At 37.0% G+C, this 24547-nt stretch overlaps 1 long non-coding RNA gene across 6 annotated transcripts in view; it reads left to right on the top strand.

Moving 5' to 3' along the window:
• Positions 1-24547, top strand: part of LOC121044429 (uncharacterized) — a 79125-nt gene that overhangs the window by 36973 nt on the left and 17605 nt on the right. For 2 of the 6 annotated variants that reach the window (XR_005797314.1, XR_005797300.1), the window contains 4 exons: positions 2034-2170; positions 6913-7006; positions 7811-8025; positions 10124-10274. This is a non-coding gene — a long non-coding RNA (uncharacterized LOC121044429). The remainder of the gene's footprint in view (positions 1-2033; positions 2171-6912; positions 7007-7810; positions 8026-10123; positions 10275-24547) is intronic. The other 4 variants (XR_005797303.1, XR_005797304.1, XR_005797307.1 and 1 more) reach the window with 4 other exon arrangements.

Raw genomic sequence — 24547 nt, 5'->3', positions numbered from 1 at the left:
ATATCACATATATATATCATACATCTTATTTATCCATTGATATCTGTTGATGGACAGTTAGGTTATTTTCATGTCTTGGCTACTGTGAATAATGCTGCAATGAACATGGGAATGCAGATATCTTTTCAAGATTGTATTTTCATTTCTTTGCATATATATCCAAAGTAGGATTGCTGGATGGTATAGTAGTTCTATTTTTAATTTTTTGAGGAACCTCCATACTGTTTTCCATAGTGGCTGCACCAGTTTGCATTCCCACCAGTGCACAAGTGTTCCCTTTTTCTCCACATCCTTGCTGACGCTTGTCTCTTGTCTCTTTGGTGCTGCAGTTCTAACAGGTGTGAGATGATATTGTGATCTTGATTTGTTTTTCCCTGGTTAGTGATGTCAAGCACCTCAGAATGTCTTCTTTGGAAAAAAGTCTGTTCAGTTCCTCTGCTCATTTTTTAATTGGACGATTTGAAGCTTTTTGCTATTGAGTTTCATGACTTCTTTATGTATTTTGGATACTAACCCTTTTATCAGATACACAATTTGCAAATTGGTTGCCTTTTCATTTTGGTGATGGTTTCCTTTGCTGGACAGAAACTCTACAGTTTGATGTAGTCTCACTTGTTCATTTTTGCTTTTGCTTCTTTGCTTTGTGTGTCAAATCCAAAAAATCATTGCCAAGACTTAGTCAATTACTGTATAATTTCTGTACAGTTTTGGTTTATTTTGTTACCACTCAGTGAATCCTTAACTCTAAGCAACAGTTTACAAATGAGTTTGATTGTTTAATCCCAATCTACTAATGATTGGAAATAAGTAAACATATATATTTATTTAGAATCTATTAATGGTAATGGATCATTAAAATCAACTCTCTAAAGAAAATTCATACACATTAAGAGTTCTCAGGAGTGTCACCTAAATGTGATTCCCTTTTGAAAAACAGAGAGCAAACCATAATAAGCAAAATAACATTTTAAAGTAACTTCTGCACTGTTAATTATTTCAACCAATAAAAAGTTGCTCCTAGGGGTGCCTGGGTGGCTCAGTCAGTTAAGTGTCTGACTTGATTTTGCCTCAGGTCACAGTCTCACGGTTCAGAAGTTCAAGTCCTATGTCAGGCTCTGCACTGATAGTGTGGAACCTGCTTGGGATTCTCTCTCTTTATCTCTCTGCTCCTCCTCCAGTCATGCTTGCTCTTCCTCAAAATACACAAAAGAATAAAAATTAAAAAATAAAAAGTTGCTTCTAGTCATCAAACTTTGATATAACAAAGAATAATAATAGTATAAATAATGTGATGCAAGTTAAGGGGAAAAAAAGGATACTCCATTTACTGAAAGTCATTTAACTTGTCATGCAGACAACTTCCTGAAACACATGTTCAGATAAGAATTAAGACACTGAAACATATAACAGTTAGTAATTCTTAATATATAAATAAAACAGAGTTTATATTAAAAGTCATCCAAGAAATGCAGATTCATATTGCTTCCTAGAAATTTCTTTTGATATAATTGGCAAAATGAAGAAATGTGACAACATCCTAGCTTTGTATGTGTATCTTTTAGTTGCCTAGAGAATGCAAACATATTTTAAAACCCAGAAATGATATGGATCTAATTTCTGTTTTACTGTCTTGCTAAATTAAGTGGCTATAGATAACATGCAGAATATACCTTTTTTTTAAAACTGAGAATATAAACTATTTATAACAGTTACTTTTATTTAAACAGAAAGACATAGGCATTTATGTGATTCCTCAGGCCAGCACTGTTTTGATGTGACAAAGAAATAATCATCAAAATGCAGCTCCTTAAGTAAGTGTCTGATTTCACACTTTAGGAAATGTGCTATCTTTCTGGTTGAGCCGGCAAGAATTGAGAAAGATTAAGAAAGTGTTTAAAGATGTTCATTAAAAAGTAGTTATAAAAATGTGAAAGAGACACAGCACCAAGCATGCCAAACAGAGTAAAACTGTCATCAAAAAGATTCAACAGCTATGAAAAGAGTTCTTCAAAATCTGCCACATTTTTTTCCAGATAAGAAAATCTATCAATTCCAAATGTCCACATTAGTCATGCATAAAGGCACCAACGTTTCACAGAAAACAAACAAATCTATCCCAACGAACCCTTGCTGTTTATCACATTCACCAGAGAGGCTAGAAAAAGTTGAGGTAAGTTTTAGTTCTTAGTGAAGTTTTTAGTCCTAAGGTGTTTTTCCAGAACATGAACATTATAGCTATTTGGTTCTCCTTAAATTTTTTTCATCGCAATTTTTATCATTCTACTTTTATTTTTTTCAATGCATTGTTTTAAAAATTACAGACGTACTACATACTCATATTAAATTGTGAAATAATACAAGATATATAAAGAAAAGGTTAAAATTCTTTTTTCCTCCTCCAAAATCTCTATGTTTATTGTCCTGGGAAATGTGCTAATAGCCTGATGTGTTTTTTCCACCATGGTTTTCCCTCCTCATAAATACTTATAAACTTTTATATACATGGATATTCATTTTTTATTTTTTGTTCTTATTGCACTTGAAATTTTTAGAAACCAAAACAATAGCTCTGAAATTTGCTTTTTAATTAATTAACTTATTTATTAGAGAGAAAGAGAGTGCACACATGAGGGCGCAAAAGCAGGGGAGGGGTAGAGGGAGGGGGAGAGAGAATCTTAGGCAGGTTCCATGCCCAGTGCAGAGCCTGACTTGGAGCTCAATCTTACAACCCTGGTATTAAGACCCAAGCTGATATGAAGAGTCAGAGGCCTAACTGACTGAACCACCCAGGTACCCCTGAAATTTGCTTTTTTTAAAAAAAAAATGTTTATATTTGAGACAGAGAAAAACAGATGGTAAGCAGGGGAGGGGCAGAGAGAGAGAGGGAGACACAGAATTTGAAAGAGGTTCCAGGCTCCAAAGCCATCAGCACAGAGCCCAATGAGGGGCTCAAACTCACAAACCATGAGATTGTGACCTGAGCAGAAGTCAGAGGCGTAACCAACTGAGCCACCTAGGCACCCTTGAAATTTGCTTTTTAAATTGAACTACATGTCCCTACCATTCAGATCAATATAGTTGATGATTAGCACCATTATTTTAATAGCTATATAGTATCTATAGTATGGTTAATCATTTGTGTGTGATTGTGTGTGTGTATGTGTAGGTGTGGGTGTGGGTGCAGGATATTCAGGGATCTCCCCTCCCCTATATTTTCCCACTACCAACAATGCTGAAACAAATATTGAACATGTATCTTTATGCTTTTATTTCTATGAAACATATTGTCAAAAATGAATTGGCGAAGTCCAAGGATGAATGTATTGTTACTTTTAAAATTATTTAAAACTTAATATCCAAAATGACCTTGTAATTTACACTTGGGACACTTAATTTGCATCTTTCTATCAGTAAGATGGAGAAATATTTTATGCTTATAGATCTTTTGGAATATTGTTTTCATGAATCACTATTATCTATGATAGCCAGTACTTAATATTGTTTGTCTGTTAATTTTAGACATTCTGGGGAGCATACAATAATGTATTAATTTCTTAGCTCTTAGAGTCCCCCAATTCTTTATTACTTTGTGACGTCTTCTGAAAAAGTTAGTCAACTGAAATTCTTATTAATTCATTATTTGGCTATTCATCCCCTCTGATGAGCCCTTTAGTTAAACAATTTTATTTTTCACTCTCAGTATTTCCAATTGGATATTTTATGTAACTGCTCCTACTTCATGGTTATCACTGTTATAAAGAGAATCTTTATTCTCTTACAGCAGTTCACGGACAACAGGCAGGTGTCCCGCCCTGGGAGCCAGTTCTGTGGAGGTCTCTGCTCTGGCACCTTTTGAACCCACAGTTGATGGTTCACAGGAATTTCTCTCAGACACTTAAGTCTCATTTGCATAACATAAGACAGTTTTTCTCTGTTTCAATTTGTTACAAAAATGGTTTCTAATGAACTCTAAGCTGTAACCACTTTTTATTCTGAATAATCTTTAAAATCCACATTTCTCATAAAATCTCAAACTTATAATTAAAAAATCATTTACTCAGGGATAATCACTAAATATACACTCAACCTCTTTACTACCTTCTTTAATTCTGTCAGGTAGATTTTATAATCATCCCAAACTAGAATTGAGGGCTGCCATTTAAGGCTAATATGTCTTCCTCAAATAGAGTATTATTTTCTAAAACATACTGAGAACATGATGCATTATTTAAGAGGCTTTGTAAGAGCTTAAATATCTAATGATTCATTTATCAGGGAAAATTTCATCGAACAAAAAATTGACACCCGCCTCACATGCAAGCATTTATGGAGAATTTATTCCCTGTAATTCTGAGATAATTTAGGCATTTAGATTATTTCAGCAATTCTCCCATAAGTGCAGCTGTTGTTATGTCTCCTAGGTCAGTTTTATTTTTAGTTTCTCTTTGACTCGAGCTACGTATAAGTGATTCTTAATTTCCAATATTACACCCTTTATTGTTAATTTCTAATTTATTAGATTATCTATCATTAGAATAAACACAAGTGGGTTTTTTTTGCTCCCACAAACAAACAAACAAACAAGCAACTAGTAAACCCTTACCCTCCTAGTAGCCATGTGGGAGAAGTCTCTCTCCTCCAGGTTCTTTCTACATGCCAACTGCTTTCCCTCCCAACTGCCAAGGCTGGGGAGAGTTCAGGCCAGTAGTACAGCGTCCCTCCAGTTCTAACAGCGCTGGCATGAACCAACAGTGCCACCAAGAGCAAGCCCAGGCATAGGCATTTTGCAAAGGAACCAACAGGATTCTGCCACTTGAAGTACTCGTGTAAGATTTGTGCCCAGTTTCTAAGCAGTCGTCTTCTCTGCCAATAATTTCTTGGCTCCTGCCTGGTACCAAAGAGAATGAAGTCCTATAGCCCCCTGGATCTCAGAAAGAGCCTGCTATGTCCCCTCCAGGTGAGGGCAGCATGCCCCTCAGTATCTTGTAAATGCCCGGAGAGAGAAGGGAGGACGATGGCACCTAGGAGTGTGGCCAAAATGCCATCCTCCTGGAATCTCTCCAGTTGTCAGTCTAGAAAATCTAAATCAAATGTTTGAGTAGCAATCTTAAACATAGACGAAATGATCACATTGTCTCTGGTAGAGATCTACATGAATGTTACAGGTATGTTTTTTGAAATCTTAATAGGTGATAAGTCAAGTACAGCAAGATTACCTAAATAAATGCATTTGGAAAACAATTAGATCTGAAAAGTTTCTTTCCTGCAAGATTTGTAAGAGGCTTGAATATGAAAATTTTCAGCACATTTATTGCTGTCAGAGGTAGAGTTCATGGTGTTTCTGATTATTTTGACGTATTGTTATTTTTTTTTTTTGTCATATTATTATTGTGGCTGCTCATGGTATTGTTTTAACACCACTTCCAAGACTGTATTTCTACAAAACATACTTTGGAAAAAGTTGGCCTTTACTTTTCCTCCAAAAAATTACTGAATATATTATTATTTTAATTTTCAAGAGGGTTATTATACAATTATAATTTTAGTACAATTACACAATTTTAAGTATTGAAATAATTTATGTATTTGATAAAAGTAATCAACCACAAATTATTTCCACAAATTATTTCACAATTTTAATAGACAAACTATAAAATAGGGGATAGAATACAGAATTAGCCTGTCTCCCATCCTAAAATCCAGTCTGACTCCCCAGAAGTTAACACACAAACACACACACACGCACACACACACACACACACACACACAGATTTTTCTAATGAAGTGTTTTTAAACATTTATACAAATAGACCCATATCCTAATCCCTGTTTGGGTCATTTTCAGAATACTCTTTTTTCTTAAGTTTATTTATTTATTTATTTTGAGATAGAGAGTGTAAGTGGGGGAGGGGCAGAGAGAGAGGGGGAGAGAGAATCCCAAGCAGGCTCTGCTCTGTGTAGAGTTGGCAGAGGGGCTTAATCCCAGGACTGCTAAATCACTGCCTGAGCCAGTATCAAGAGTCTGTCACTCAACCAACTAAGCCACCTGGGCGCACCCAAAAACAGCCTTAATTGTACCTTTGGATATCTCTGCATTACCTGCACACCACTCACTTTTAATAACTTTATAATATTCTATTATATGGGTACGCTTAATTACTCCTCTATTGAAAGGCTTTTAGATTATTTCACTTTTTCACAATTATAAACAAAACAGAAATGAATAATCCTGTAGATGATTTAGATACACTAAACAGTATAAATTTTTTATAGGCTAGATTTCTAGAAACGGAATTCCTGTGCTAAATATCAAGCATATTTTTAATTAAAAATTATCTTTGAAAGCAATTATAGCAATATAAACTTCTAACCGTGTAGGAGACTGTGTGTTTATTCACATTCTTGCCAGGAATTCTCACATTTTAAAATTATTGCTAATCTGATCCCTGGAAATATGGAAACACTGAAAATGATGGGATCTGAAAATGGCTGGGGATCTTATCGCAGCAATAAGCTGTTTTCAGTTCCTTATTTGTGAACTCTTGATTTTGTACATTATTCTAATAAAATTTTAGAGTTTCTTATTTATTTGTGAAAGATTTTCTCTATTAAGGGAATGGGATTTTTTTTTTACTCTGTTGTATAATATAAATATTTCCCAAGTTTGTTTTTGTGGTTGTGTTGTTTTTATTTTGTTTATGATGTCCTTATTGCAAAGACGTTTTAACATTTATAAATCAAATGTATCTACTTCTATGGCCTTTGGGTTTTGAGTCTTGTATAAAAAGGCATTTCCTATCAAAGGTTAAAAAAAGGAATCATTTAATTTTTGTATACTTTAATATTTATATGTGTAAGTGTCTGTGTGTGTTTACATGTTTGATCATTAGAATTTTATTTTGGTATAAACAGTTATGTAGAAATCCATTTGATGAGCCTCGAAATGACTGTGAACTCGACACCTTGTCTAAACCCTTATGACGGACCCTGAACCATGGGCACCCAGGTAAACTCCTCCTGAATTCCAGACCCACAGAATCTGTGAGATCATAAGTACTTATTTTTAAAAATTTTTACGTTTTGGAGTAATTTGCTCTGTAGCCATAGATAACTGACAATATTCATTTAATCAATTTTTATTTAAGTTTTTTTAAAAGTCAAGATGGGATGGTGAATTTTGCCAAGTGGCCTTATTTTTTTGGGCATTCAACTTATTAATATGATGAATTATATTAGCAGATTTTTAAATAATGTATCATCCTTATGTTCCTGGAACAAACTCCATTTTAAAAATATTAGTCTTTAGATACACTGCAGGATTATATATATGTGATTTGCTTGAGGTTTTACATTAACATTCATAAATGATGTATCTATATATGTTTTGACTGTCAAAAGTTTTGGCAGTCTCCACTTGGAAAAAAGTTTAAAGTATTGGAATTTTCCATTCCTTCAAAGTGTAATTGACTTCACCTGTGACTCCACTCAGGAATGGTGTGTTTTCAAAGTGAATATTTGAAAATCCTCTCAATTCTTTACTATAATTGTGTTTAGATTTCGTATTTCACCTATGGCAAAATGTCGTGGTTTTTTTTTTTAGAAAACTACATGACATCTGTGTTTTAGTAACTGAATAGAGTTGTGCAAAAGACTTTTATATTTCTTTCACATTTCTAGCCATCCCTGGTCATTTCCCCATGTTTAGCTCTCGACCCTAAACTGATGCGAGCTGGAGGTAAACACCTCCACTTCCTGCTCACGCAGGTGGGACAACTCTCACGTATGATCTATGGTCTGTCATTATCCCTAGCTGGACAGAGCCCTGTTGTCCAGAGCACAAATCGATTCCATATTGTATGACATTCCGTCTGGTGATTTTTTGGATCACCTCCCAAGGAAGCTACTCGGACTGGAAAGCCTAGTCCCACTGTCGAAACCCTAGTGAAAAGAAATGTAGACACCCACCCCAGAGACTCTTCCAGCAGCGCCATAGCAAAATCCGTTAAAGCTTTATTACCATTAATTGTGAGTCTTATTCTTTTTTCCCAAGGTCAGAAGAGAGAGAGAAATTAGACTTTGTGGGAGGAGAGTCAACGATGAGAAGAAAGCTCTTTTTAGGGATACTTTTTTCAAATTCAATGAACAAAGCATTAGCTCACAAATAGCATTGCTCATCATTTCATGATTTATTGTGATTGCTTTTTTGAAAAATTTTTTGAACGTTTATTTAATTTTGAGAGAGACAAAGAATCCAAAGCAGGCTCCAGGCTCTGAGCTATCAGCACAGAGCCTGACGCAGGGCTCAAACCCACGAACCACAAAAGATCATGACCTGAGCCGAAGTCAGCCACTTAACTGACTGAGCCACCCGGGTGCCCCGAGATTCATTACGATTATTGAGTAACAAAGATTTTCTATATTGGTATAAAATATTATATTATGTTTTTAAAAAGAACAATTGCTAAAGAAAACTAAAGCCGTCATAATTCTAATTTGCCCTTCTTGATTGACTTTATAGAAAATCTGCATTGGCCTACACTTTATCTTCAGAATCTAACGTAATGTTCTACAATTTGAAGAGCTTTATAATTACTCACAACAACTTGGGATTTACAATTCTCTATACAGTATGGGCTTGTTTCAAATAATGAAAACTGATGCCAAAGAAAATCCAATAGAATCTTAGTATTTAAAAAAGCAGTCACAGTACCCCAAAAGGACAGACATTGATGAAATAGTTATTAATCCGTTGATTATATAACAGAACTAATTGATCCTTAGAAGATGAATCTCTCTTGTGATTTACCATAACCTTAGTTATATCAGAGGACTGCAATGTTCACTACTGGTTGTAAGACACAGGGCATTTGTGACAGCCCATCTCTTCCAATTATGGTATTAGCTGAAGAAGATTCAGAGCAATACTTAAGTTTTCAGATGAGCAAACCTTATTGTTTCTGATAATGACAAGCTCGCTGCTCCTAACATTCATACCTCAAACACATTGATACTCTCTTACAGGGAGCTGATTATCTCAGGAAGGCCAAACATTTCTGGTCTATTTCAAGTGGGTGTTTATACGGAACAAATTTTTTGATGCATTTTCCCTGAGAAGTGATTTACTTTTTCCATGATCATTTAACCACACTTTTTGATGTCATCTTATTCTTAGTTATGTCCCTCTCCTCCATCCAAATTCACACCTCTCAAGGAAGCTTGTGGATTTTGAAGATTTACTTAGCCTAAAAATTCATATAAAGAATGCCCTTGTGAGCATCTGTTTTTATTAATCTGGATTCAATTCACGTTTGTTCTGTATAGGCTTATAATTTCACTCTCATAAGATAACAACAGACAATTTTACAGGAAAAATAATATAATTCTTTTTACTCATATTCTTTAATAAAACCTACATACGTAAGAGGAAATACATTTTGAGCGGGCTTTGAACACTGCTATTTTTATTAATGTAGATTTTTCCTTTGGAAAGTTGACCTATTGTTTGCAAAAGTGTAATTCAGGAAAAAAAAACTTCTAGGGCTAAAAATTATTGTTAATAGGCCTATTTTTCTTCCTTTGCTCTTTAAAAATATGGCCTCAATTAATGAAAGCTTGCAGAAAGAAAATTTAAAGATGTTCAGTAATTACATTCTCTATGTCACCTTTTTTCAACGTTTTTATTTATTTTTGGGACAGAGAGAGACGGAGCATGAACGGGGGAGGGGCAGAGAGAGAGGGAGACACAGAATCGGAAACAGGCTCCAGGCTCTGAGCCATCCGCCCAGAGCCCGACGCAGGGCTTGAACTCACGGACCGCGAAATCGTGACCTGGCTGAAGTCGGACGCTTAACCGACTGCACCACCCAGGCGCCCCTCTATGTCATCTTTTTAACTAAATTGTGTTCTGTTATGAAAATTAACTGTGGTGTTTAATGTATTTTTTTTCTCTAGATAATGCTCTAAGAAAGTAAGTTTCTAGAGAAAACTTTCAAATGTGATGGCAAACATAATGAGCTATTACCTACAGATAGAGATTTGGTGAAATAAATACAAAATTGTATACAAAATGGTGAAATAAGTAAAATTTGCCATGAACACGCATATACCCCTTATTCTCTTGAAGGTAGGAGAGAGGGGACCTTGACCACTGTCCCAGAGCCTTGGATAAAGTACCAAATCCATCCCCAATGTGGTCTGGGAAGATACCCGAAACAAAACAGGACTGGAAATGCCAAGTGCACATTTCACAAGTGAGTCAAGACACAAAATGACAGGTAATTGCTCAACTTCCACAAACAGAGTCCAAATTAGAAAAATTATGGGTCATGTTGCAATTCTGATAGTAAAACCAGTCATATCCAGGAAGTCACAGACATTATTATTGATTGGCCTTCTATGAGTCAAGGAAGTTAACTGCAGTATTTTTTCATTAATATAATATGAAAACATATTTAACTCTATAAGGCCATATTACAGGGTGACTTCTTTTTTTAAATTTTTTTAACATTTATTCATTTTTTTTTTTTTTTGAGAGACAGAGAGACAGCACAAGCAGGGGAGGGGCAGAGAGAGGGGGAGACACAGAATCCGAAGCAGGTTCCAGGCTCCGAGCTGTCAGCACACAGCCCGATGTGGGGCTCGAACTCATGAAATGCGAGATCATGACCTGAGCCGAAGTTGGACGTTCAACCAACTGAGCCACCCAGGCGCCCCGAGTGACTTTTAAAATCTAGTTCAGGGGCGCCTGGGTGGCGCAGTCGGTTAAGCGGCCGACTTCAGCCAGGTCACGATCTCGCGGTCCGTGAGTTCGAGCCCCGCGTCAGGCTCTGGGCTGATGGCTCAGAGCCTGGAGCCTATTTCCGATTCTGTGTCTCCCTCTCTCTCTGCCCCTCCCCCATTCATGCTCTGTCTCTCTCTGTCCCAAAAATAAATAAACATTTTAAAAAAAAAAATCTAGTTCATATTCAGTCTCCTCTAGGAAGCTTCCACATTGTTCCCCTCAACTCAGTCCAGGATGGATGTCCTTCCCACATCCTTCTGTAGTTCCCTTTTTCTATACTTTCCCTACTTTTATTGCCTTATTTCTTGCCTGTCTCCTCCAGTGAATTCTATGCCCTTCGAATATAGAAATCATACTCAGGCATCTTTGTGACCTAAAATTATATTATTGCCTCAAATAAGATAAGGTCCCATTCTGTGCTTATTTTCTAAATGAATGAGTGAATGACAATTCACTGCTCCAAGACCCTGTTACTACTGTCTACCCTGATAAGCTGCTCACAGCTTATTCTCAACTCATCAAGATTTTAACTGATATAGGTTGCCATGTTTTTCCTTTAAAGGGTATCTGAATGTTCCCTGGGGACACATTAGAATCTAAAGGAAATCTGGTAACAAACTTTCAAGAATTGTAATATTCAACTGGGAGGTACTATTTTAAACGGAGACATTCTATATAATCGTATTATGTACACAGCCAGTGCCATCACTTCGTAAAACTAGCCTAGCTTTGTTGTTATATAGAAATGTACAGATACGTACATTTGGAAAGAGAACCAACGAGTCTGATGGATGCTAAGAGCCATAGAACTATACTCCTGCAATTGAACCTGACTAGATAAAACTTCCTTTTGGTTTTCTTGGTAAGGCCTGTGGTATGAGATGCAGTGAAAGAAAAGAGGGAAAGTACCCTGTCTTGGCCGCAATGGTACAGTGGCTAGTTGTGCCCTTGGTAAGCATGTGTCTGCTGGCTGCTGAGACATCTACTTTTTGCTGTTTTGCTTCTCACCTGGTAATGATTCCAAACGTATGATATTTGAAAAAGACATAAATCATTAGTTCCCAGTTAGAACAATTCTAAAGCAAGCAATGTGTTTGGCATTTTCAGAAATGCTTTATTGGAACGATCAAGGAGTTGAAAGGCTGGAGTTAGGTATAATGATCATTTCCCTTAAACAGAAGAAGGTCATGATGAAAGTTGCTTTTTATCAGTAATTAGAGTTCTATAGCAGCAACATGTCCTAATTATGATATTTAGACCATTAGCAGATGAACAATGTTATTTAGATTCTGCTACGGAAAACCACCCCAGGCCATGTGGCATCTTATGGAAGGATTGAGTATAATGCTATTTGTGGTCTACATCTCACGCACTTACCCAACCCGCCTCACATACACACTCCATCTGGACTCATTTATTAAGGGCACTTTTGTGTTCAACACAGAACCTGAGAAGTGGCACCTCAATCGGCTTGGAGATGAAAACAAACATCCCTGTGCCTTATTAAATTTTGCACAACATGGAAAACATTATGAATGGTGAGATAGAGTGAAACTTCAGTATATAACGAGCAACAAACATTTATGAATGACCACAGTCCCGTTTGAATTATACTTTCAGAAACACAGGCAAGGAAATCAGGAGGATCCAAAACCAGAAATTAGAAAAATATAGAAGTTGTTTCAAAATGATTTGCCCAGCATATTTTTTTAGGCTAACTCATCAGACATATTCACTCATCATTCATATTCAGGGTCATGCATTATATGAGGCATTGAGAATAGGAAGAATCCTTCCCAAAAGATGCTTTTGCTTAGAAGACTCTGGAAATGTTAAGACAAAAAATTCTGTCCAGTGGACTGTGAAATGGATTGTTGGTACAGTTTCCTGGACAGTTTTGCACTTTTTCGGAGTGAGAAGGAAATAACACTGGTTTGATGTTCCCACAGACACAGCTGGGTGGGTGTTAAGCAGCATGGAATTTCCCTGGTTTAACTTGTGCTGTTAGTCTGGCTTGGCTTGCCCTGGGCTGGCAGTCTAGTGTCACTTGACCCAAGCAGAAGCTCAATCACTTTGGTCACAGGACAACAGTACTTTAGAGTTTAAGAGCTCTTTTGTTTCAGGAAATTTTCCCAAGTATTCAATCTAAGGTTTCATTTGTTTAATGACTTCCTCATTTGACCATCTAATGTGCTTCCCCATGCCTTCATCTTTTTGCCTTTTTATTTTGTTTAGTTATTCTTTGGTCTAGCTATGGTTAATTTAATCTTTCCTCCTAAGTCAATGCCTCTAACCCCTGGAGGCACAAGGCCAAAGGCCAAATGACTTTAACTGCCAATATATAAAAACTCTCAAAGGTTGGTGAGGTGAGTGTCATTACTGAAGACGTGTAAGTGGTGGGGCGGGAATGTCTATACCGTAAGGCATAGTAAAGTGTCAACTCGGAGGTGCAATCATTCAATATGAAGTCCTTTTATTGGGGGTAGTAGAGCTTTTAAAGGTTTTTCCTTTCGTGTTTATTTAGGCATTTTGTCCCATTAATTGGGTGGGAGGGATTGAGGAGTTTATAGGAACAAGTTCAAGGAGCACAAAGCAGAGTTACCCTGGGTGATGTGTGGCCGGCCACTTGGAGCTCTAAGAGGGAATGTGTTTTGTGGGAAATACTTAAACACATTTCTATAAAATGTTTAACAGAATTTGTGCACAATATAGTAATACTTTAAAAGTTTTACTAAGCAGCTTAATTCCTAACCTGTAGTACGACAAACATATAGAGCAGTAGAAGAAATCTCACAGGCTTTAAACATATCAATATGTGCCCATTGCTCCTTTGTCAAATATGTGATTTTCTTTTCGTCAGAATCAATGCCAGATGCATTAGAGTACTCAATAAATGTTAGTTAAATGGAATAATTTTTCTTTATATTCATCACAATTTTCTTTCTTTCATTATTTGTGTTTTTTTTTTATTCCATGAACTCTAATCTTATTTTGTCAGTCCTCTTTCCTCTAAGTTTTAATTTTAAGCTTTCTTTACATTTTTCTCTAATATCTTCAGGTTTTGTTGTCAGAATTTACACTTTGTACTCCCTCTGTCACTTATTCACGTTTGTCTTTGTTCCATTTTGGACATTTTTTTTTTTCTTTATAATTCCTTGCCACTGCGTGTTGCCTCTGCAAGTGAGCTTGCACCAATTTTCATTTTAAACAACTTAGGGGCTTCTGCGTGGCTTAGTCAATTGACTGTCCGACTTCAGCTCGGGTCATGATCTCGTAGTTCATGGGTTCGAGGCCCACATAGTGCTCTGTACTGACAGCTTAGAGCCTGGAGCCTGATTTGGATTGTGTATCCTTCTCTCTCTGTCCCTACCCCACTCACACTCTGTCTCTCTGTCTCTCAAAAATAAATAGTAAAAAAAGAAAGAAAAAATGGGGGCGCCTGCCTGGGTGGCTCAGTCGTTTGAGTGTCTGATTTTGATTCAGGTCATGATCTCACAGTTCGTGAGTTCAAGCCCTGCATCAGGCTCTGTGCTGACAGCTCAGAGCCTGGAGTCTGCTTCAGATTCTGTCTCCCTCTCTCTCTGCCCCTCCCCTGCTCATGCTCTGTCTCTCCCTCTCAAAAATAAATTAAAAATAAAATCCTTAAAAATAAATAAATTTAAAAGACAGCTTAAAATTTTTCAGAGAATTATTCAAGCCCTGTTTTAAAATATGTTTCATAAAGTGGTTTTTACAGAAATCAGAGATTGAAAAATGTGTTGGTATTAGCATAATATGTCACTTTTTTCATTCAACGAATACACAACTGTTTTGAAAATCCTAGTTCTTACCTTCAAGGCAATTTTTATTTTTTTATTTTGTTTTTAAGTTTATTTCTTTTTGAGAGAGAGAGAGTGCACAAGTGGGAGAGGGGCAGTGAGAGAAGAAGAGAGGATCTGAAGCTGGCTCTGCACTGACAACAGAGAGTCCGATGCAGGGCTTGAACTCACAAAGTTCAAGTGAGATCATTACTTAAGCTATAGTTGGACACTTAACCAACTGAGTCACCCACGCACCCCTTAGACAATTTTCAAAGTCTTTTCAAAGGTATTTCATTACCTGGGAAGTAATTCTCATATTTTCATATTTTATAGTCTATCTAGCACATAGTGCCCATTCAATAAATGAAAATTACTTTATTATCTGATATACTTCGCGTTCTAAGAAACCATTTTACATACAAAGGAGAACATAATATTGGGAAATAAGGTGGACTGTCTCCTCCTCTTTTGAGCCAATTTGTCTATCTTTTACACTAATAATCAGTTTCAGAGTATTTAGAGAAATTTGTTGGTCCCTTTACTATAGCCAAATGAACATCTACCAGCAAGTGCAAGAAAATTCTTCCACTGCTTCTATTAGGTTAAACTGCTTTAGATATTTGAGGATTGGTATTCATGGAAAATGCCATGTTATGAGATTTCTAAATATAGATGCACACAAATTGTTATTAAATATTTCCAAGCACCATAGGTTGAACTAGGTTATCACTCTCTGTGCTTTCAGATATCTTAACGATTGATTTGAAACGTCACATATTTCCTCTAGGGGTAGCAGCCACCAAAATAGTCAAAATTACTACACTGGCATGTCAGGTCCAGTCTGGCGGGAACACATAAACATGATCATCATTAGCAAATATGGGCCAGATGTTCATCCTCTAAGAATCTATGGGAATGATTACTTGTGTTATGGTGTGTAGTCAGTCTTGACATGAAAAAAACAAACTTAATTTAGCATAGAAGAAAGTACAAAATTGCAAATGATCCTACTGCACCTCTGGAGAAAAGAAACGATATGAAATTTTCTTAAGTACAGTTGGTATTTTGGATATTGATAACCATTAAGTTGTCCAATAATAGTAATCTTTCCACCTGTTCCTAATTGTAACCTCTATTGTATCATCTGATCTACTTTATTACAATGGCCTAATTAAAAATTTTTCTAATATTTATTTATTGTTGAGACAGAGAGAGAGAAAGAGAGAGACAGAGCATGAACAGGAGAGGGGCAGAGAAAGAGAGGGAGACACAGAATCTGAAGCAGGCTTCAGGGTCTGAGTTGTCAGCACAGAGCCTGTTGCGGGGGCTCGAGCTCACGAGCTGTGAGATCATGACCTGGGCCAAAGTCAGACGCTTAACCAACTGAGCCACCCAGGCACCCCTGGAATGGCCTAATTTTAAAGAGTGAGAACTTTTTTTCTTTTTTTTAACTTGGATATACCTCTTTTCTTTCAGTTACTCTAATTTCATCTACTAATTTTACTATGGGAGACAATCAATGGACAGTCAATTTCTTAACTATCCTTCCTTGTTTAAAAAATTACTATTTTTTTGTTTAATGACTATATTCTAGCATACCAACTGGCTTGAAGACAGAAATTCATTAATAACCTTAAAGAATATGTCACTTGTGATATTTTGGTCTACTTTGTTTTCTTCTCATTAGCATGAAGGCCAGATAAAACTTACTTTTTTTTTTTTTTTTAATAACAGCTCTGCTCATAGCTGGTACTTTTATATTATGTTGTCATAGAAATAAAAGCTCAGTATTATACATTAAAATATGGCTGCAAAATAAAAGAATATAGAAACTTCTCCTGCAGAAAGATTTTCAAATACTGTGCTTGAGTAGCAGACTATGGTGAATTATACCAGGTTATAGTGAAGTAGGTCATTGAGTTATGATTGCACAGCCATCAAATATTAATTTGGGGGCATTATTAAAAATTACTGTAAGGGCATGTACCAGATAATTTTTCATACATCTCAATTCCATGCGTAATCTTTCACTGGTATATTTGGAGCAAAGGTTTTCGGTGAAGCTGGATGTAGATTGTCTATACAAACCACACTGAAAAGAATTGAGACTCACTTCAAGAGTGTATACTTTCAAAGTCATGCCATAATATGTTCATCAAAACCTATATAGTTGTGCTATATAGTCACAGTTTTAAAATGTATTCTACTTAGAGTCATGTATGTAATGGCGTATCTGAAGATTGCTAAATGGACAGGATTGACCAAGCAATGTTCAATGACGTTGAAAGCATTTGATGGGGCACCTGGGTGGCTCAACTGGTTAAGCGTCCAACTTCAGCTCAGGTCATGATCTCGTGGTTCATGCGTTCGAGCCCTGCGTCGGGCTCTGTGCTGACAGTTCAGAGCCTGGAGCCTGCTTCAGGTTCTGTGTGTGTCTCTCTCTCTGCCCCTCCCCGCTTGTTCTCTGTCTCTCAAAAATAAATAAACATTTAAAAAAATTTAATAAAGCATTTGAAAGCATGTTTAAACGAGCTGATTATTATCTACGGAGCATATGAGTTCTATGTGCATGAGTCACAGAGTCATGAACACTGGTGGATACCAAAATCGATATGATCACACCCCCTCATATAATGTCAAACTTCAGAATCCTGTAGCTAATGAATCAACATGTTTTACTTTTCTTAAGCATTTTTAGCCTGAAATTACATTGAAAGTTCTCTGGTGTCAGTCTAATAATTACTTTTCACATTCCAATAATACAGTGCTTAAAAGTATTTTAAAACTAAGCACTTTGTACTTTAAATATACTTTATTGCTAATATATAGTTCTTAGCCTAATCAATCAAATATCTATCAATGTGTACTGTGCAAAGAGCATGTTGCCAAATTCCCCTGGGCTTATTCTTTTATGCACATCAGAGATGAAGTTTCTAGTCTACTGGAGCTCAAAAATTAGCCACAGGTCCTAATACCACTTAAATTGGTCACATTTAGGTGTGGAAGAAGGTTAATTGACAGACTAAACAATAGCACTGGCATAAACTTGAATTTCTTCTTTTAATCTTTATTAGAATAATGGTATTAAATATACTTGGATTTCTCTGATGAATTTATCTTGTGAATTTAAGTATATGTGCTGCCGAAGCAAGCACTATTTTGTGAATTTAAGGTTCTTAACAAATTAATAAAGCCACTCCTTCCTTTAACTCTTATCTCAACTCCTGATGTCCCAAAGAAATACCACTTAACTTCTGGTCTCACATTTCTCTCTAACTGGTGTCAGTATGGTTTTTGACACTTAGCCACTTACTGTGTTTTAATATGATTTTCAACTAACTTCATGCAGGTAACTCCTGATAACATCCTCTCACACACTACCTTGTATTTATTGGATGTTGGGTATTTCTTTTTCATCTTCCTTACTTTCTTTTTGTAGCACCTAGTAAACTAATGTAAAAAACTACTATTTGAATTAAGAATACATTTTTATTGGGGTGCCTGGGTGGCGCATTTGGTTGAGCATCTGACTCTCGGTTTTGGCTCATGTCGTGATCTCACAGTTTTGTGAGTTCGAGCCTTGCACTGGATCTGTACTGGCAATGCAGAGCCTGCTTGGGATTCTCTCTCTCTTTCTCCATCTGCCCCTCCCCTGCTTATGCTGTGTCTGTCTCTCTCAAAGTAAATAAACTTAAAAAATATTTTTACAAAGATTAAATTTTATTAACATATTAATGAATTCTCATAAACCAGTGAATTTCCATATATGTTTATACATATGTATGTACATGTGGATGTACATATGCATATGTAAATAAGGTTTTCTGTGTGAGATAATTAAAGGATCAGAAAAGAGTATGAAAAAATACACATATTTACACACCTAGTAAAATGACCAAAATCCAGAACACTGAAACCACCAATTGTTAGCAAGAATGTGAGCAACAGAAATTCTCACTTATTGCTGGTAAGAATGCAAAACAGTACAGCCACTTTGGGAGACATTTTGGGGTTCTTACAATCCAGCAATTGTGCTCTTTGGTATTTATCCAAAGGAATTGAAAACATGTTCACACAAAAACCTGCACTCAGATGTCTATAGCAGGTTTATGCATAATTGTCCAAACTTGAAAGCAACCAAGATGTCCTTTAGTAGGTGAATGGATACATGAACTGTGGTATATTCAGACAATGGGAATGGTATGTCCAGCACTAAAGGGAATGAGTTATCAAGCCACGAGAAGACATGAAGAAACCTTAAATGCATATTATTAAGTAAAAGAAGCCAGTATGAAAACGCTACACACTATATAGTTCCAATTATATGACGTCCTGGGAAGGCAAAGCTATGAAGACAATAAAAAGATCAGTGGTTGACAGGGGTGGAGCGAAGGAGGGAGAGAGATGAATAGGCAGAGCACAGAGGATTTTTCAGGTCAGTGAAAATATTAAAATAATGGGTATGTGTCATTATACATTTGTCCAAATCCATGGAACCTACAATATCTACAGTGAACCCTAAGGTAAACGACAGACTCTAGATGATAATGATGTGTCAATGTACTTACATAAGTATATACTTATATCTATCTATCATCTATCATCTGTCTATCTAATTAGTAGATAGCTTTATATATATAACTGTAAATAGATAGCACTATTTACCAAGGGAAATAAAAGTTCCATATTTATCATAGAGCTGAAAAAACTACTATTACCTATTTATTCTTGCTCAAGTCCTTCTCTCCAAATGCCTTCATTAAATGGGCTCTCATCTCATTGGGCTGAAGATAAGAAACAAATTTTGAACTATTTTCAAACAATTTGTCCACGTAAAATAGCTTATACATGTTTATTTTGAGTCCTTAATGATGGATATAATTAGAGGGGAGAAATTTTGCAATGATTCCTTGGAAGGAATACTGGTAGTTGTCAGTAGGTTCTAATCACATGCATGGCTTAAAGAAAATGATTGACAAAAATCTTCAAATCTTAGCTTAAGTCCAAATGGCTGGATTTTCATACAAACATACTAAAAGTTTATCCTTTGTCCAGTGTCCTCAGGGCTGCAACTGCCCAAACCAAACTGAAATTTGATTAGAAAGTTTGCCAGATTATCATGCTAGCTTGAGTTCACCAAGCCTTTGACCTGAGGAAAACTGGAATTCTGAAAATTGGAATAGGAACATACAGAAGGAAAACAGCCTCCCGTGGACAGTGAAATTGGCTCCTTTCCTGTAAATAGGTCTTAACTCTAAGATACTGATTTCCCTAGGTGGAAGGATCATGCCAGTTTCTCATGTCACCTCACATTGCTCCAGACCTATAATCAGAACTAGAATCAAGAATATTTGAGCAGAGAACCTACAAACAAAGCCCCTGGGATGATATGATTTTGATAACTTATATAATTTATATGGATACAGATGTGAAGAATATGTGTAAGAATGGAATATGAAAATTCTAGACATAAGAGGGAAAGGAATAATTTTAGAACAGGTTGAACTAATCAATACAGATTCAGTCACCAAGTTGATCACCATGCTAGCTAGAGCAGTTGGGTGTGGTTCTTTTTTTCCTTTTCTTTCCGTTTTTTCCCTCCCAGTTTGGTTAACTTTACCCTGAGCTCAAATTCTTCAGTATAATGTAGAGGAAAAGAATGTAGAGGCTCACAGATTAGTAAATGTTGGAGAGGAGTGAACACAGCAGACTGCTCAATTGCTCCCTAACCATCCTCTCTTAAGGGGCCAGCATGTATTCACTACTCCAAGGTTTTGAGAAATATCCCAGGGAGTGGAGTCCCAACATCTCTTAAAGGTGATGCTAGGGGCTGCACTCTGGAAGAAAGTGATGCTTGTGTGTGATACTGCACTTGAAAAGGGCTCCTTGATACATTGTGAAACTAGATTCCAGGGTGTCAGAAGACAAGGAATGGAACATAGCCGTTAGGTTGAGTCACAGTGACTCCAAAAAGCAGCAGTATCAGCAAAGGGATCAGAATGGTATGATCCATAAGGTACTTTGTGGTGGTATATTGATCATTGGGCCCCTGAAATGAACAAAGAACTGAATAAACCCTAGACTTAGTGAGTGGAGGCCTTACCTAAGTCACCAAAATTTGTAATATTTCTTCACCCAATTTCCAGACATGGGTTAGTTCAAATATCTAGTGGTCCTCTGACCCAGAGAGGGATAGAAAATTTTGAGTTTGAACTCTGTTATAATATTCTAAGTGTATACTTTGACTCTCCTTTTTAATGCTTTCCCAAAGGGATCTGTGTCTATTTACCAGAATAACTGTGTCTTTGGAAAAGACAGTGATCAATGACAACTATATATAAATTATATAATTTATCATAAGGAATTAGCTCATATGATTATGGATGCTGAGGCTGAGATCTAGAAAAGCCAGGGGTGGGGTGCCTGGGTGGCTCAGTCAGTTGAGCATCAGACTTCGACTCAGGTCATGATCTCACAGTTTGTGGATTCGAGCCCCGTGTCGGGCTCTGCACTGACTGCTCAGAACCTTCATCCTGCCTCAGATTCTGTCTCCCTCTCTCTCTCTGCCCCTCCCTCGCTCACACTCTGTCTTTCTCTCTTTCAAAAATAAATAAATATTATAAATTTTTTTTTTTTAGAAAAACCAGTGGTATAGCTCTAGTCTGAGTCCAAAGACCTAAGAACCAGAAGAATCAGTGGTTTAAGTTCTGGTCTGTATCTGAACTATCATTTGTCCTTGTGTAAGTTCCAGTCTGAGGGCAGGAGAAGACTGATGTCTCAGCTCATCAAGTTAGTGAAAATTCTCTCCCTTCTTCCATTTTTTGTGTTTAATTCAGGCCTTTAATGGCTTGGTTGATGCCCAGTTCCATTGGGAAGGGCAATCTACTTTACTTAATCTATCCATTCAAATGCTAGTCTCATCTGGAAATACCTCCACAGACACAGCCAGAAATAATGTTTAACTAAATATCTGTGGCTCCGTCAAGCTGACACATAAAATTAACCATCACCAGCAGACTGGGAGGACTGGTAGAAATAATTGTACAGATATTCCAAGTCTCGTAAGAAGCACCTTCACCAGGGCAGATACTGGCATTCTTTCAAGAGACTGTGCATAGCAGGTGTTGAGGAATAGGAGCCAGATCAGAAGTGGAATACATAAAGATACATGTCACATGGCAACTGTGGCTGACAGTGTGGGTTGAGGGTGAGGCATCCTTTGGAGAACTTGAAAGGATAGTTGGAGGGTACACTATAAATGGAATTAAGGCATTGCATGAGTGGATGGGCACTAGATGAGGAGCCTGTGGTTGGGAGATTAACATGATTTAATACTAATATGGTTTAGTGGTGTCTGGGTGGCTCAGTTGGTTATGTGTCTTACTTTGGCTCAGGTCATGATCTCATGGCTCGTGAGTTCGAGCCCTGCATCAGGCTCTGTGCTGACAGCTTGGAGCCTGGAAGCTGCTTTGGATTCTGTGTCTCTCCCTCTCTCTCTGCCTGTTCCCCGCTCACATTCTGTCTCTCTGCCTCTCAAAAATAATAAATAAACATTTAAAAATTTAATATTAATATGATTTAATCTGTACCATAGGAAATGCCTGATGATATGTGGTTTATACAAAAGAAGGAGCATTTATACTATAAAGTGCTATATTGCTGTATGTTATAATAGTTACTATATATGCTCACTTCTGTCTTACCTTTAACATGCTTCTAATCCTTTGTAATGTCCATTCCTAACTGCCTTGCACACCCATTAGCTAGTCTTCTTTTTGAGAGGTGGGAAAACTTAAAGAATATATTTTAGGTTCCTACTAGCATATTTAAAACTACTCAATTTACAACATTCAAAAAATATTAGCTGATTTATTTCAGGAAGGATTTAAGGTAATTTATCTGTGGAACCCACAAGATTAAAAAGAAATAAGCGAAGAAGTTACAGTTAAAAAAGAAAACACAGGTAAGAAAATTAAATTAAAATTTGGATAAAGATTTATCCAAAATGTCTTGTATAGTCCATAGGGGTATGTCATATATTTAATTTCATGCTTCATTGTAGCAAAGATAAAACTGGAATCTTGATCCGTTATATGCATCAACATCCATAAAATAAAAACTAATTTCCCTGAGTACCTATGGTTAATCTTTCTACTGAAACCTGAGGGAAATTTCTTTCATAAAATGAGACAATGTAATATAGTGAGCATCAACCATATTGTAAATATGATGATGAGATTCTTAGAGATGTTTATTCTAAGTTGAAATGTAAGTGGAGAGGTAATACGAAAGCCAAGATTAGTAAATTCTAATCTTTGAGGGACCAAACAATCTACCACATGTGATTCAACTCCTTGTAGGTCTGGCTCCCTCCCAGAATAACATTTAGAACATCTAGAGCAATCAGACAATCTTTAGGAATATCATCTCTTATAATCATGTCTATTAGATGTCATCAACAAAAGTTTCAGGTTATATTTCCCTGCAGTGCCCCAAAGAGGTGAGGTGATTGTTAAGTTGACTCCAGTAAAAGAACAACAGTATCGTCAACAATGTCAGTGTTGTCTGAGTTATGAAAATTGCAGAATTATATCAGGCAGAATGCTAAGATGGCCCTAAGATCCTGCCGACAGTCACGTCCGGTATAATTTCCTCCACTTGGTTGTGGGCAGTACACATGAATATGATGGCTATCATTTCTGGGATTAGATTATGTAACATGGCAGGGAAAGGTGAAGGGATTTGCAGGTATAATTAAGTCTGTAATCAGGTGATATTAACATAATCAAAAGGAAGATAATCCTGGGTGGGCCTCACCTAATCAGGAAAGCTATTTTATTTATTTATTTATTTATTTATTTATTTTTTGAGAGAGAGACAGAGCATGAGTGGGGGAGGGGCAGAAAGAGGGAGACAGGATCCATAGCAGGCTCCAGACTCTGGGCTGTCAGCACAGAGCCTGAGGTGGGGCTCGAACTCACGAACCACGAGATCATGACCTGAGTGGAAGTCGGATGCTCAACCAACTGAGCCACCCAGGTGCCCCCAGGAAAGCTCTTGTTAAAAGACTCAAAGGAGTAGCCACAGGCAAGGAGCTGCTCTTCTTGGTGTACCAAAAATACATTTAAAAGATGCGTGCCATGAGCATATATAGCAATAACCATATGAATATTTTGAAGGATTCCTACAGAAAAAATAGCCAGGAAGAAGGAAGATAATTAAGGAGTTGTTCTCCTAAATATCCCAGGGTTGTTTTTTAAAAGGCAGGGCTGTGGGAGAGAACAACTCGGGGTCCAGAAATACAGCAGTAGCTGCCCATTGCAAAGCCAGACCTACTCAGGCAGACTGCTTAGTAAATGTGGATCAGAATGAGATTTTTATTCATAATGGTTAATTAGAAGCTAATTAAGAGGATCTATTGAGCCTAGAACTCCCTATAGTCTTTGTCTAACCTCCTGCCTGCTCCTCGGGAGGATGCAGCTTTGCCCTGTGGACAGCGGTCAGATGTCAACTATGGACAGCAGTCACATGTTAATGGGCTGGATACATTGGTGAGTAATGCTTCACGTAATAAGGAAAGTGCCCAGAGTGTGTACAGACACAAAACAAACCCTCTGGTTGCGGGGAGTCTTGAAGTGTGATGGTGAACAGTTGCTCTTGCCACAATAAAAACCTTCTGTGGGACCCTGCCACGGCCCCCTTGAGCTGGCCAGGCTGCCTGTGGCTTTGGGGCTTACTCCACTCTGACAGCTAATATAAACATGCTAATGCAGCTATGGCAAGAAAGAAAGTTCAGAAGAGAAGCCTGTGATAAAGGTGATCAAGCCCAAAAAAGGAAAAAAGAAGTAAAGGCAGGGGGAAAGACACATTTTTCTTTCAGCCTTTTAAATGCAACAATCCACTTAACAAGAGGGAATTAGAATGTTGGGACCATGTAGTTTCTGCGAAAATTCATCATTTTAATGAT

The sequence above is a fragment of the Herpailurus yagouaroundi genome, unplaced genomic scaffold, assembly GCF_014898765.1.
Source record: "Herpailurus yagouaroundi ecotype Mexico unplaced genomic scaffold, PumYag 29, whole genome shotgun sequence".
Taxonomy (NCBI): Eukaryota; Metazoa; Chordata; class Mammalia; order Carnivora; family Felidae; genus Herpailurus; species Herpailurus yagouaroundi.
This window is presented reverse-complemented; position numbering and strand designations above follow the sequence as displayed.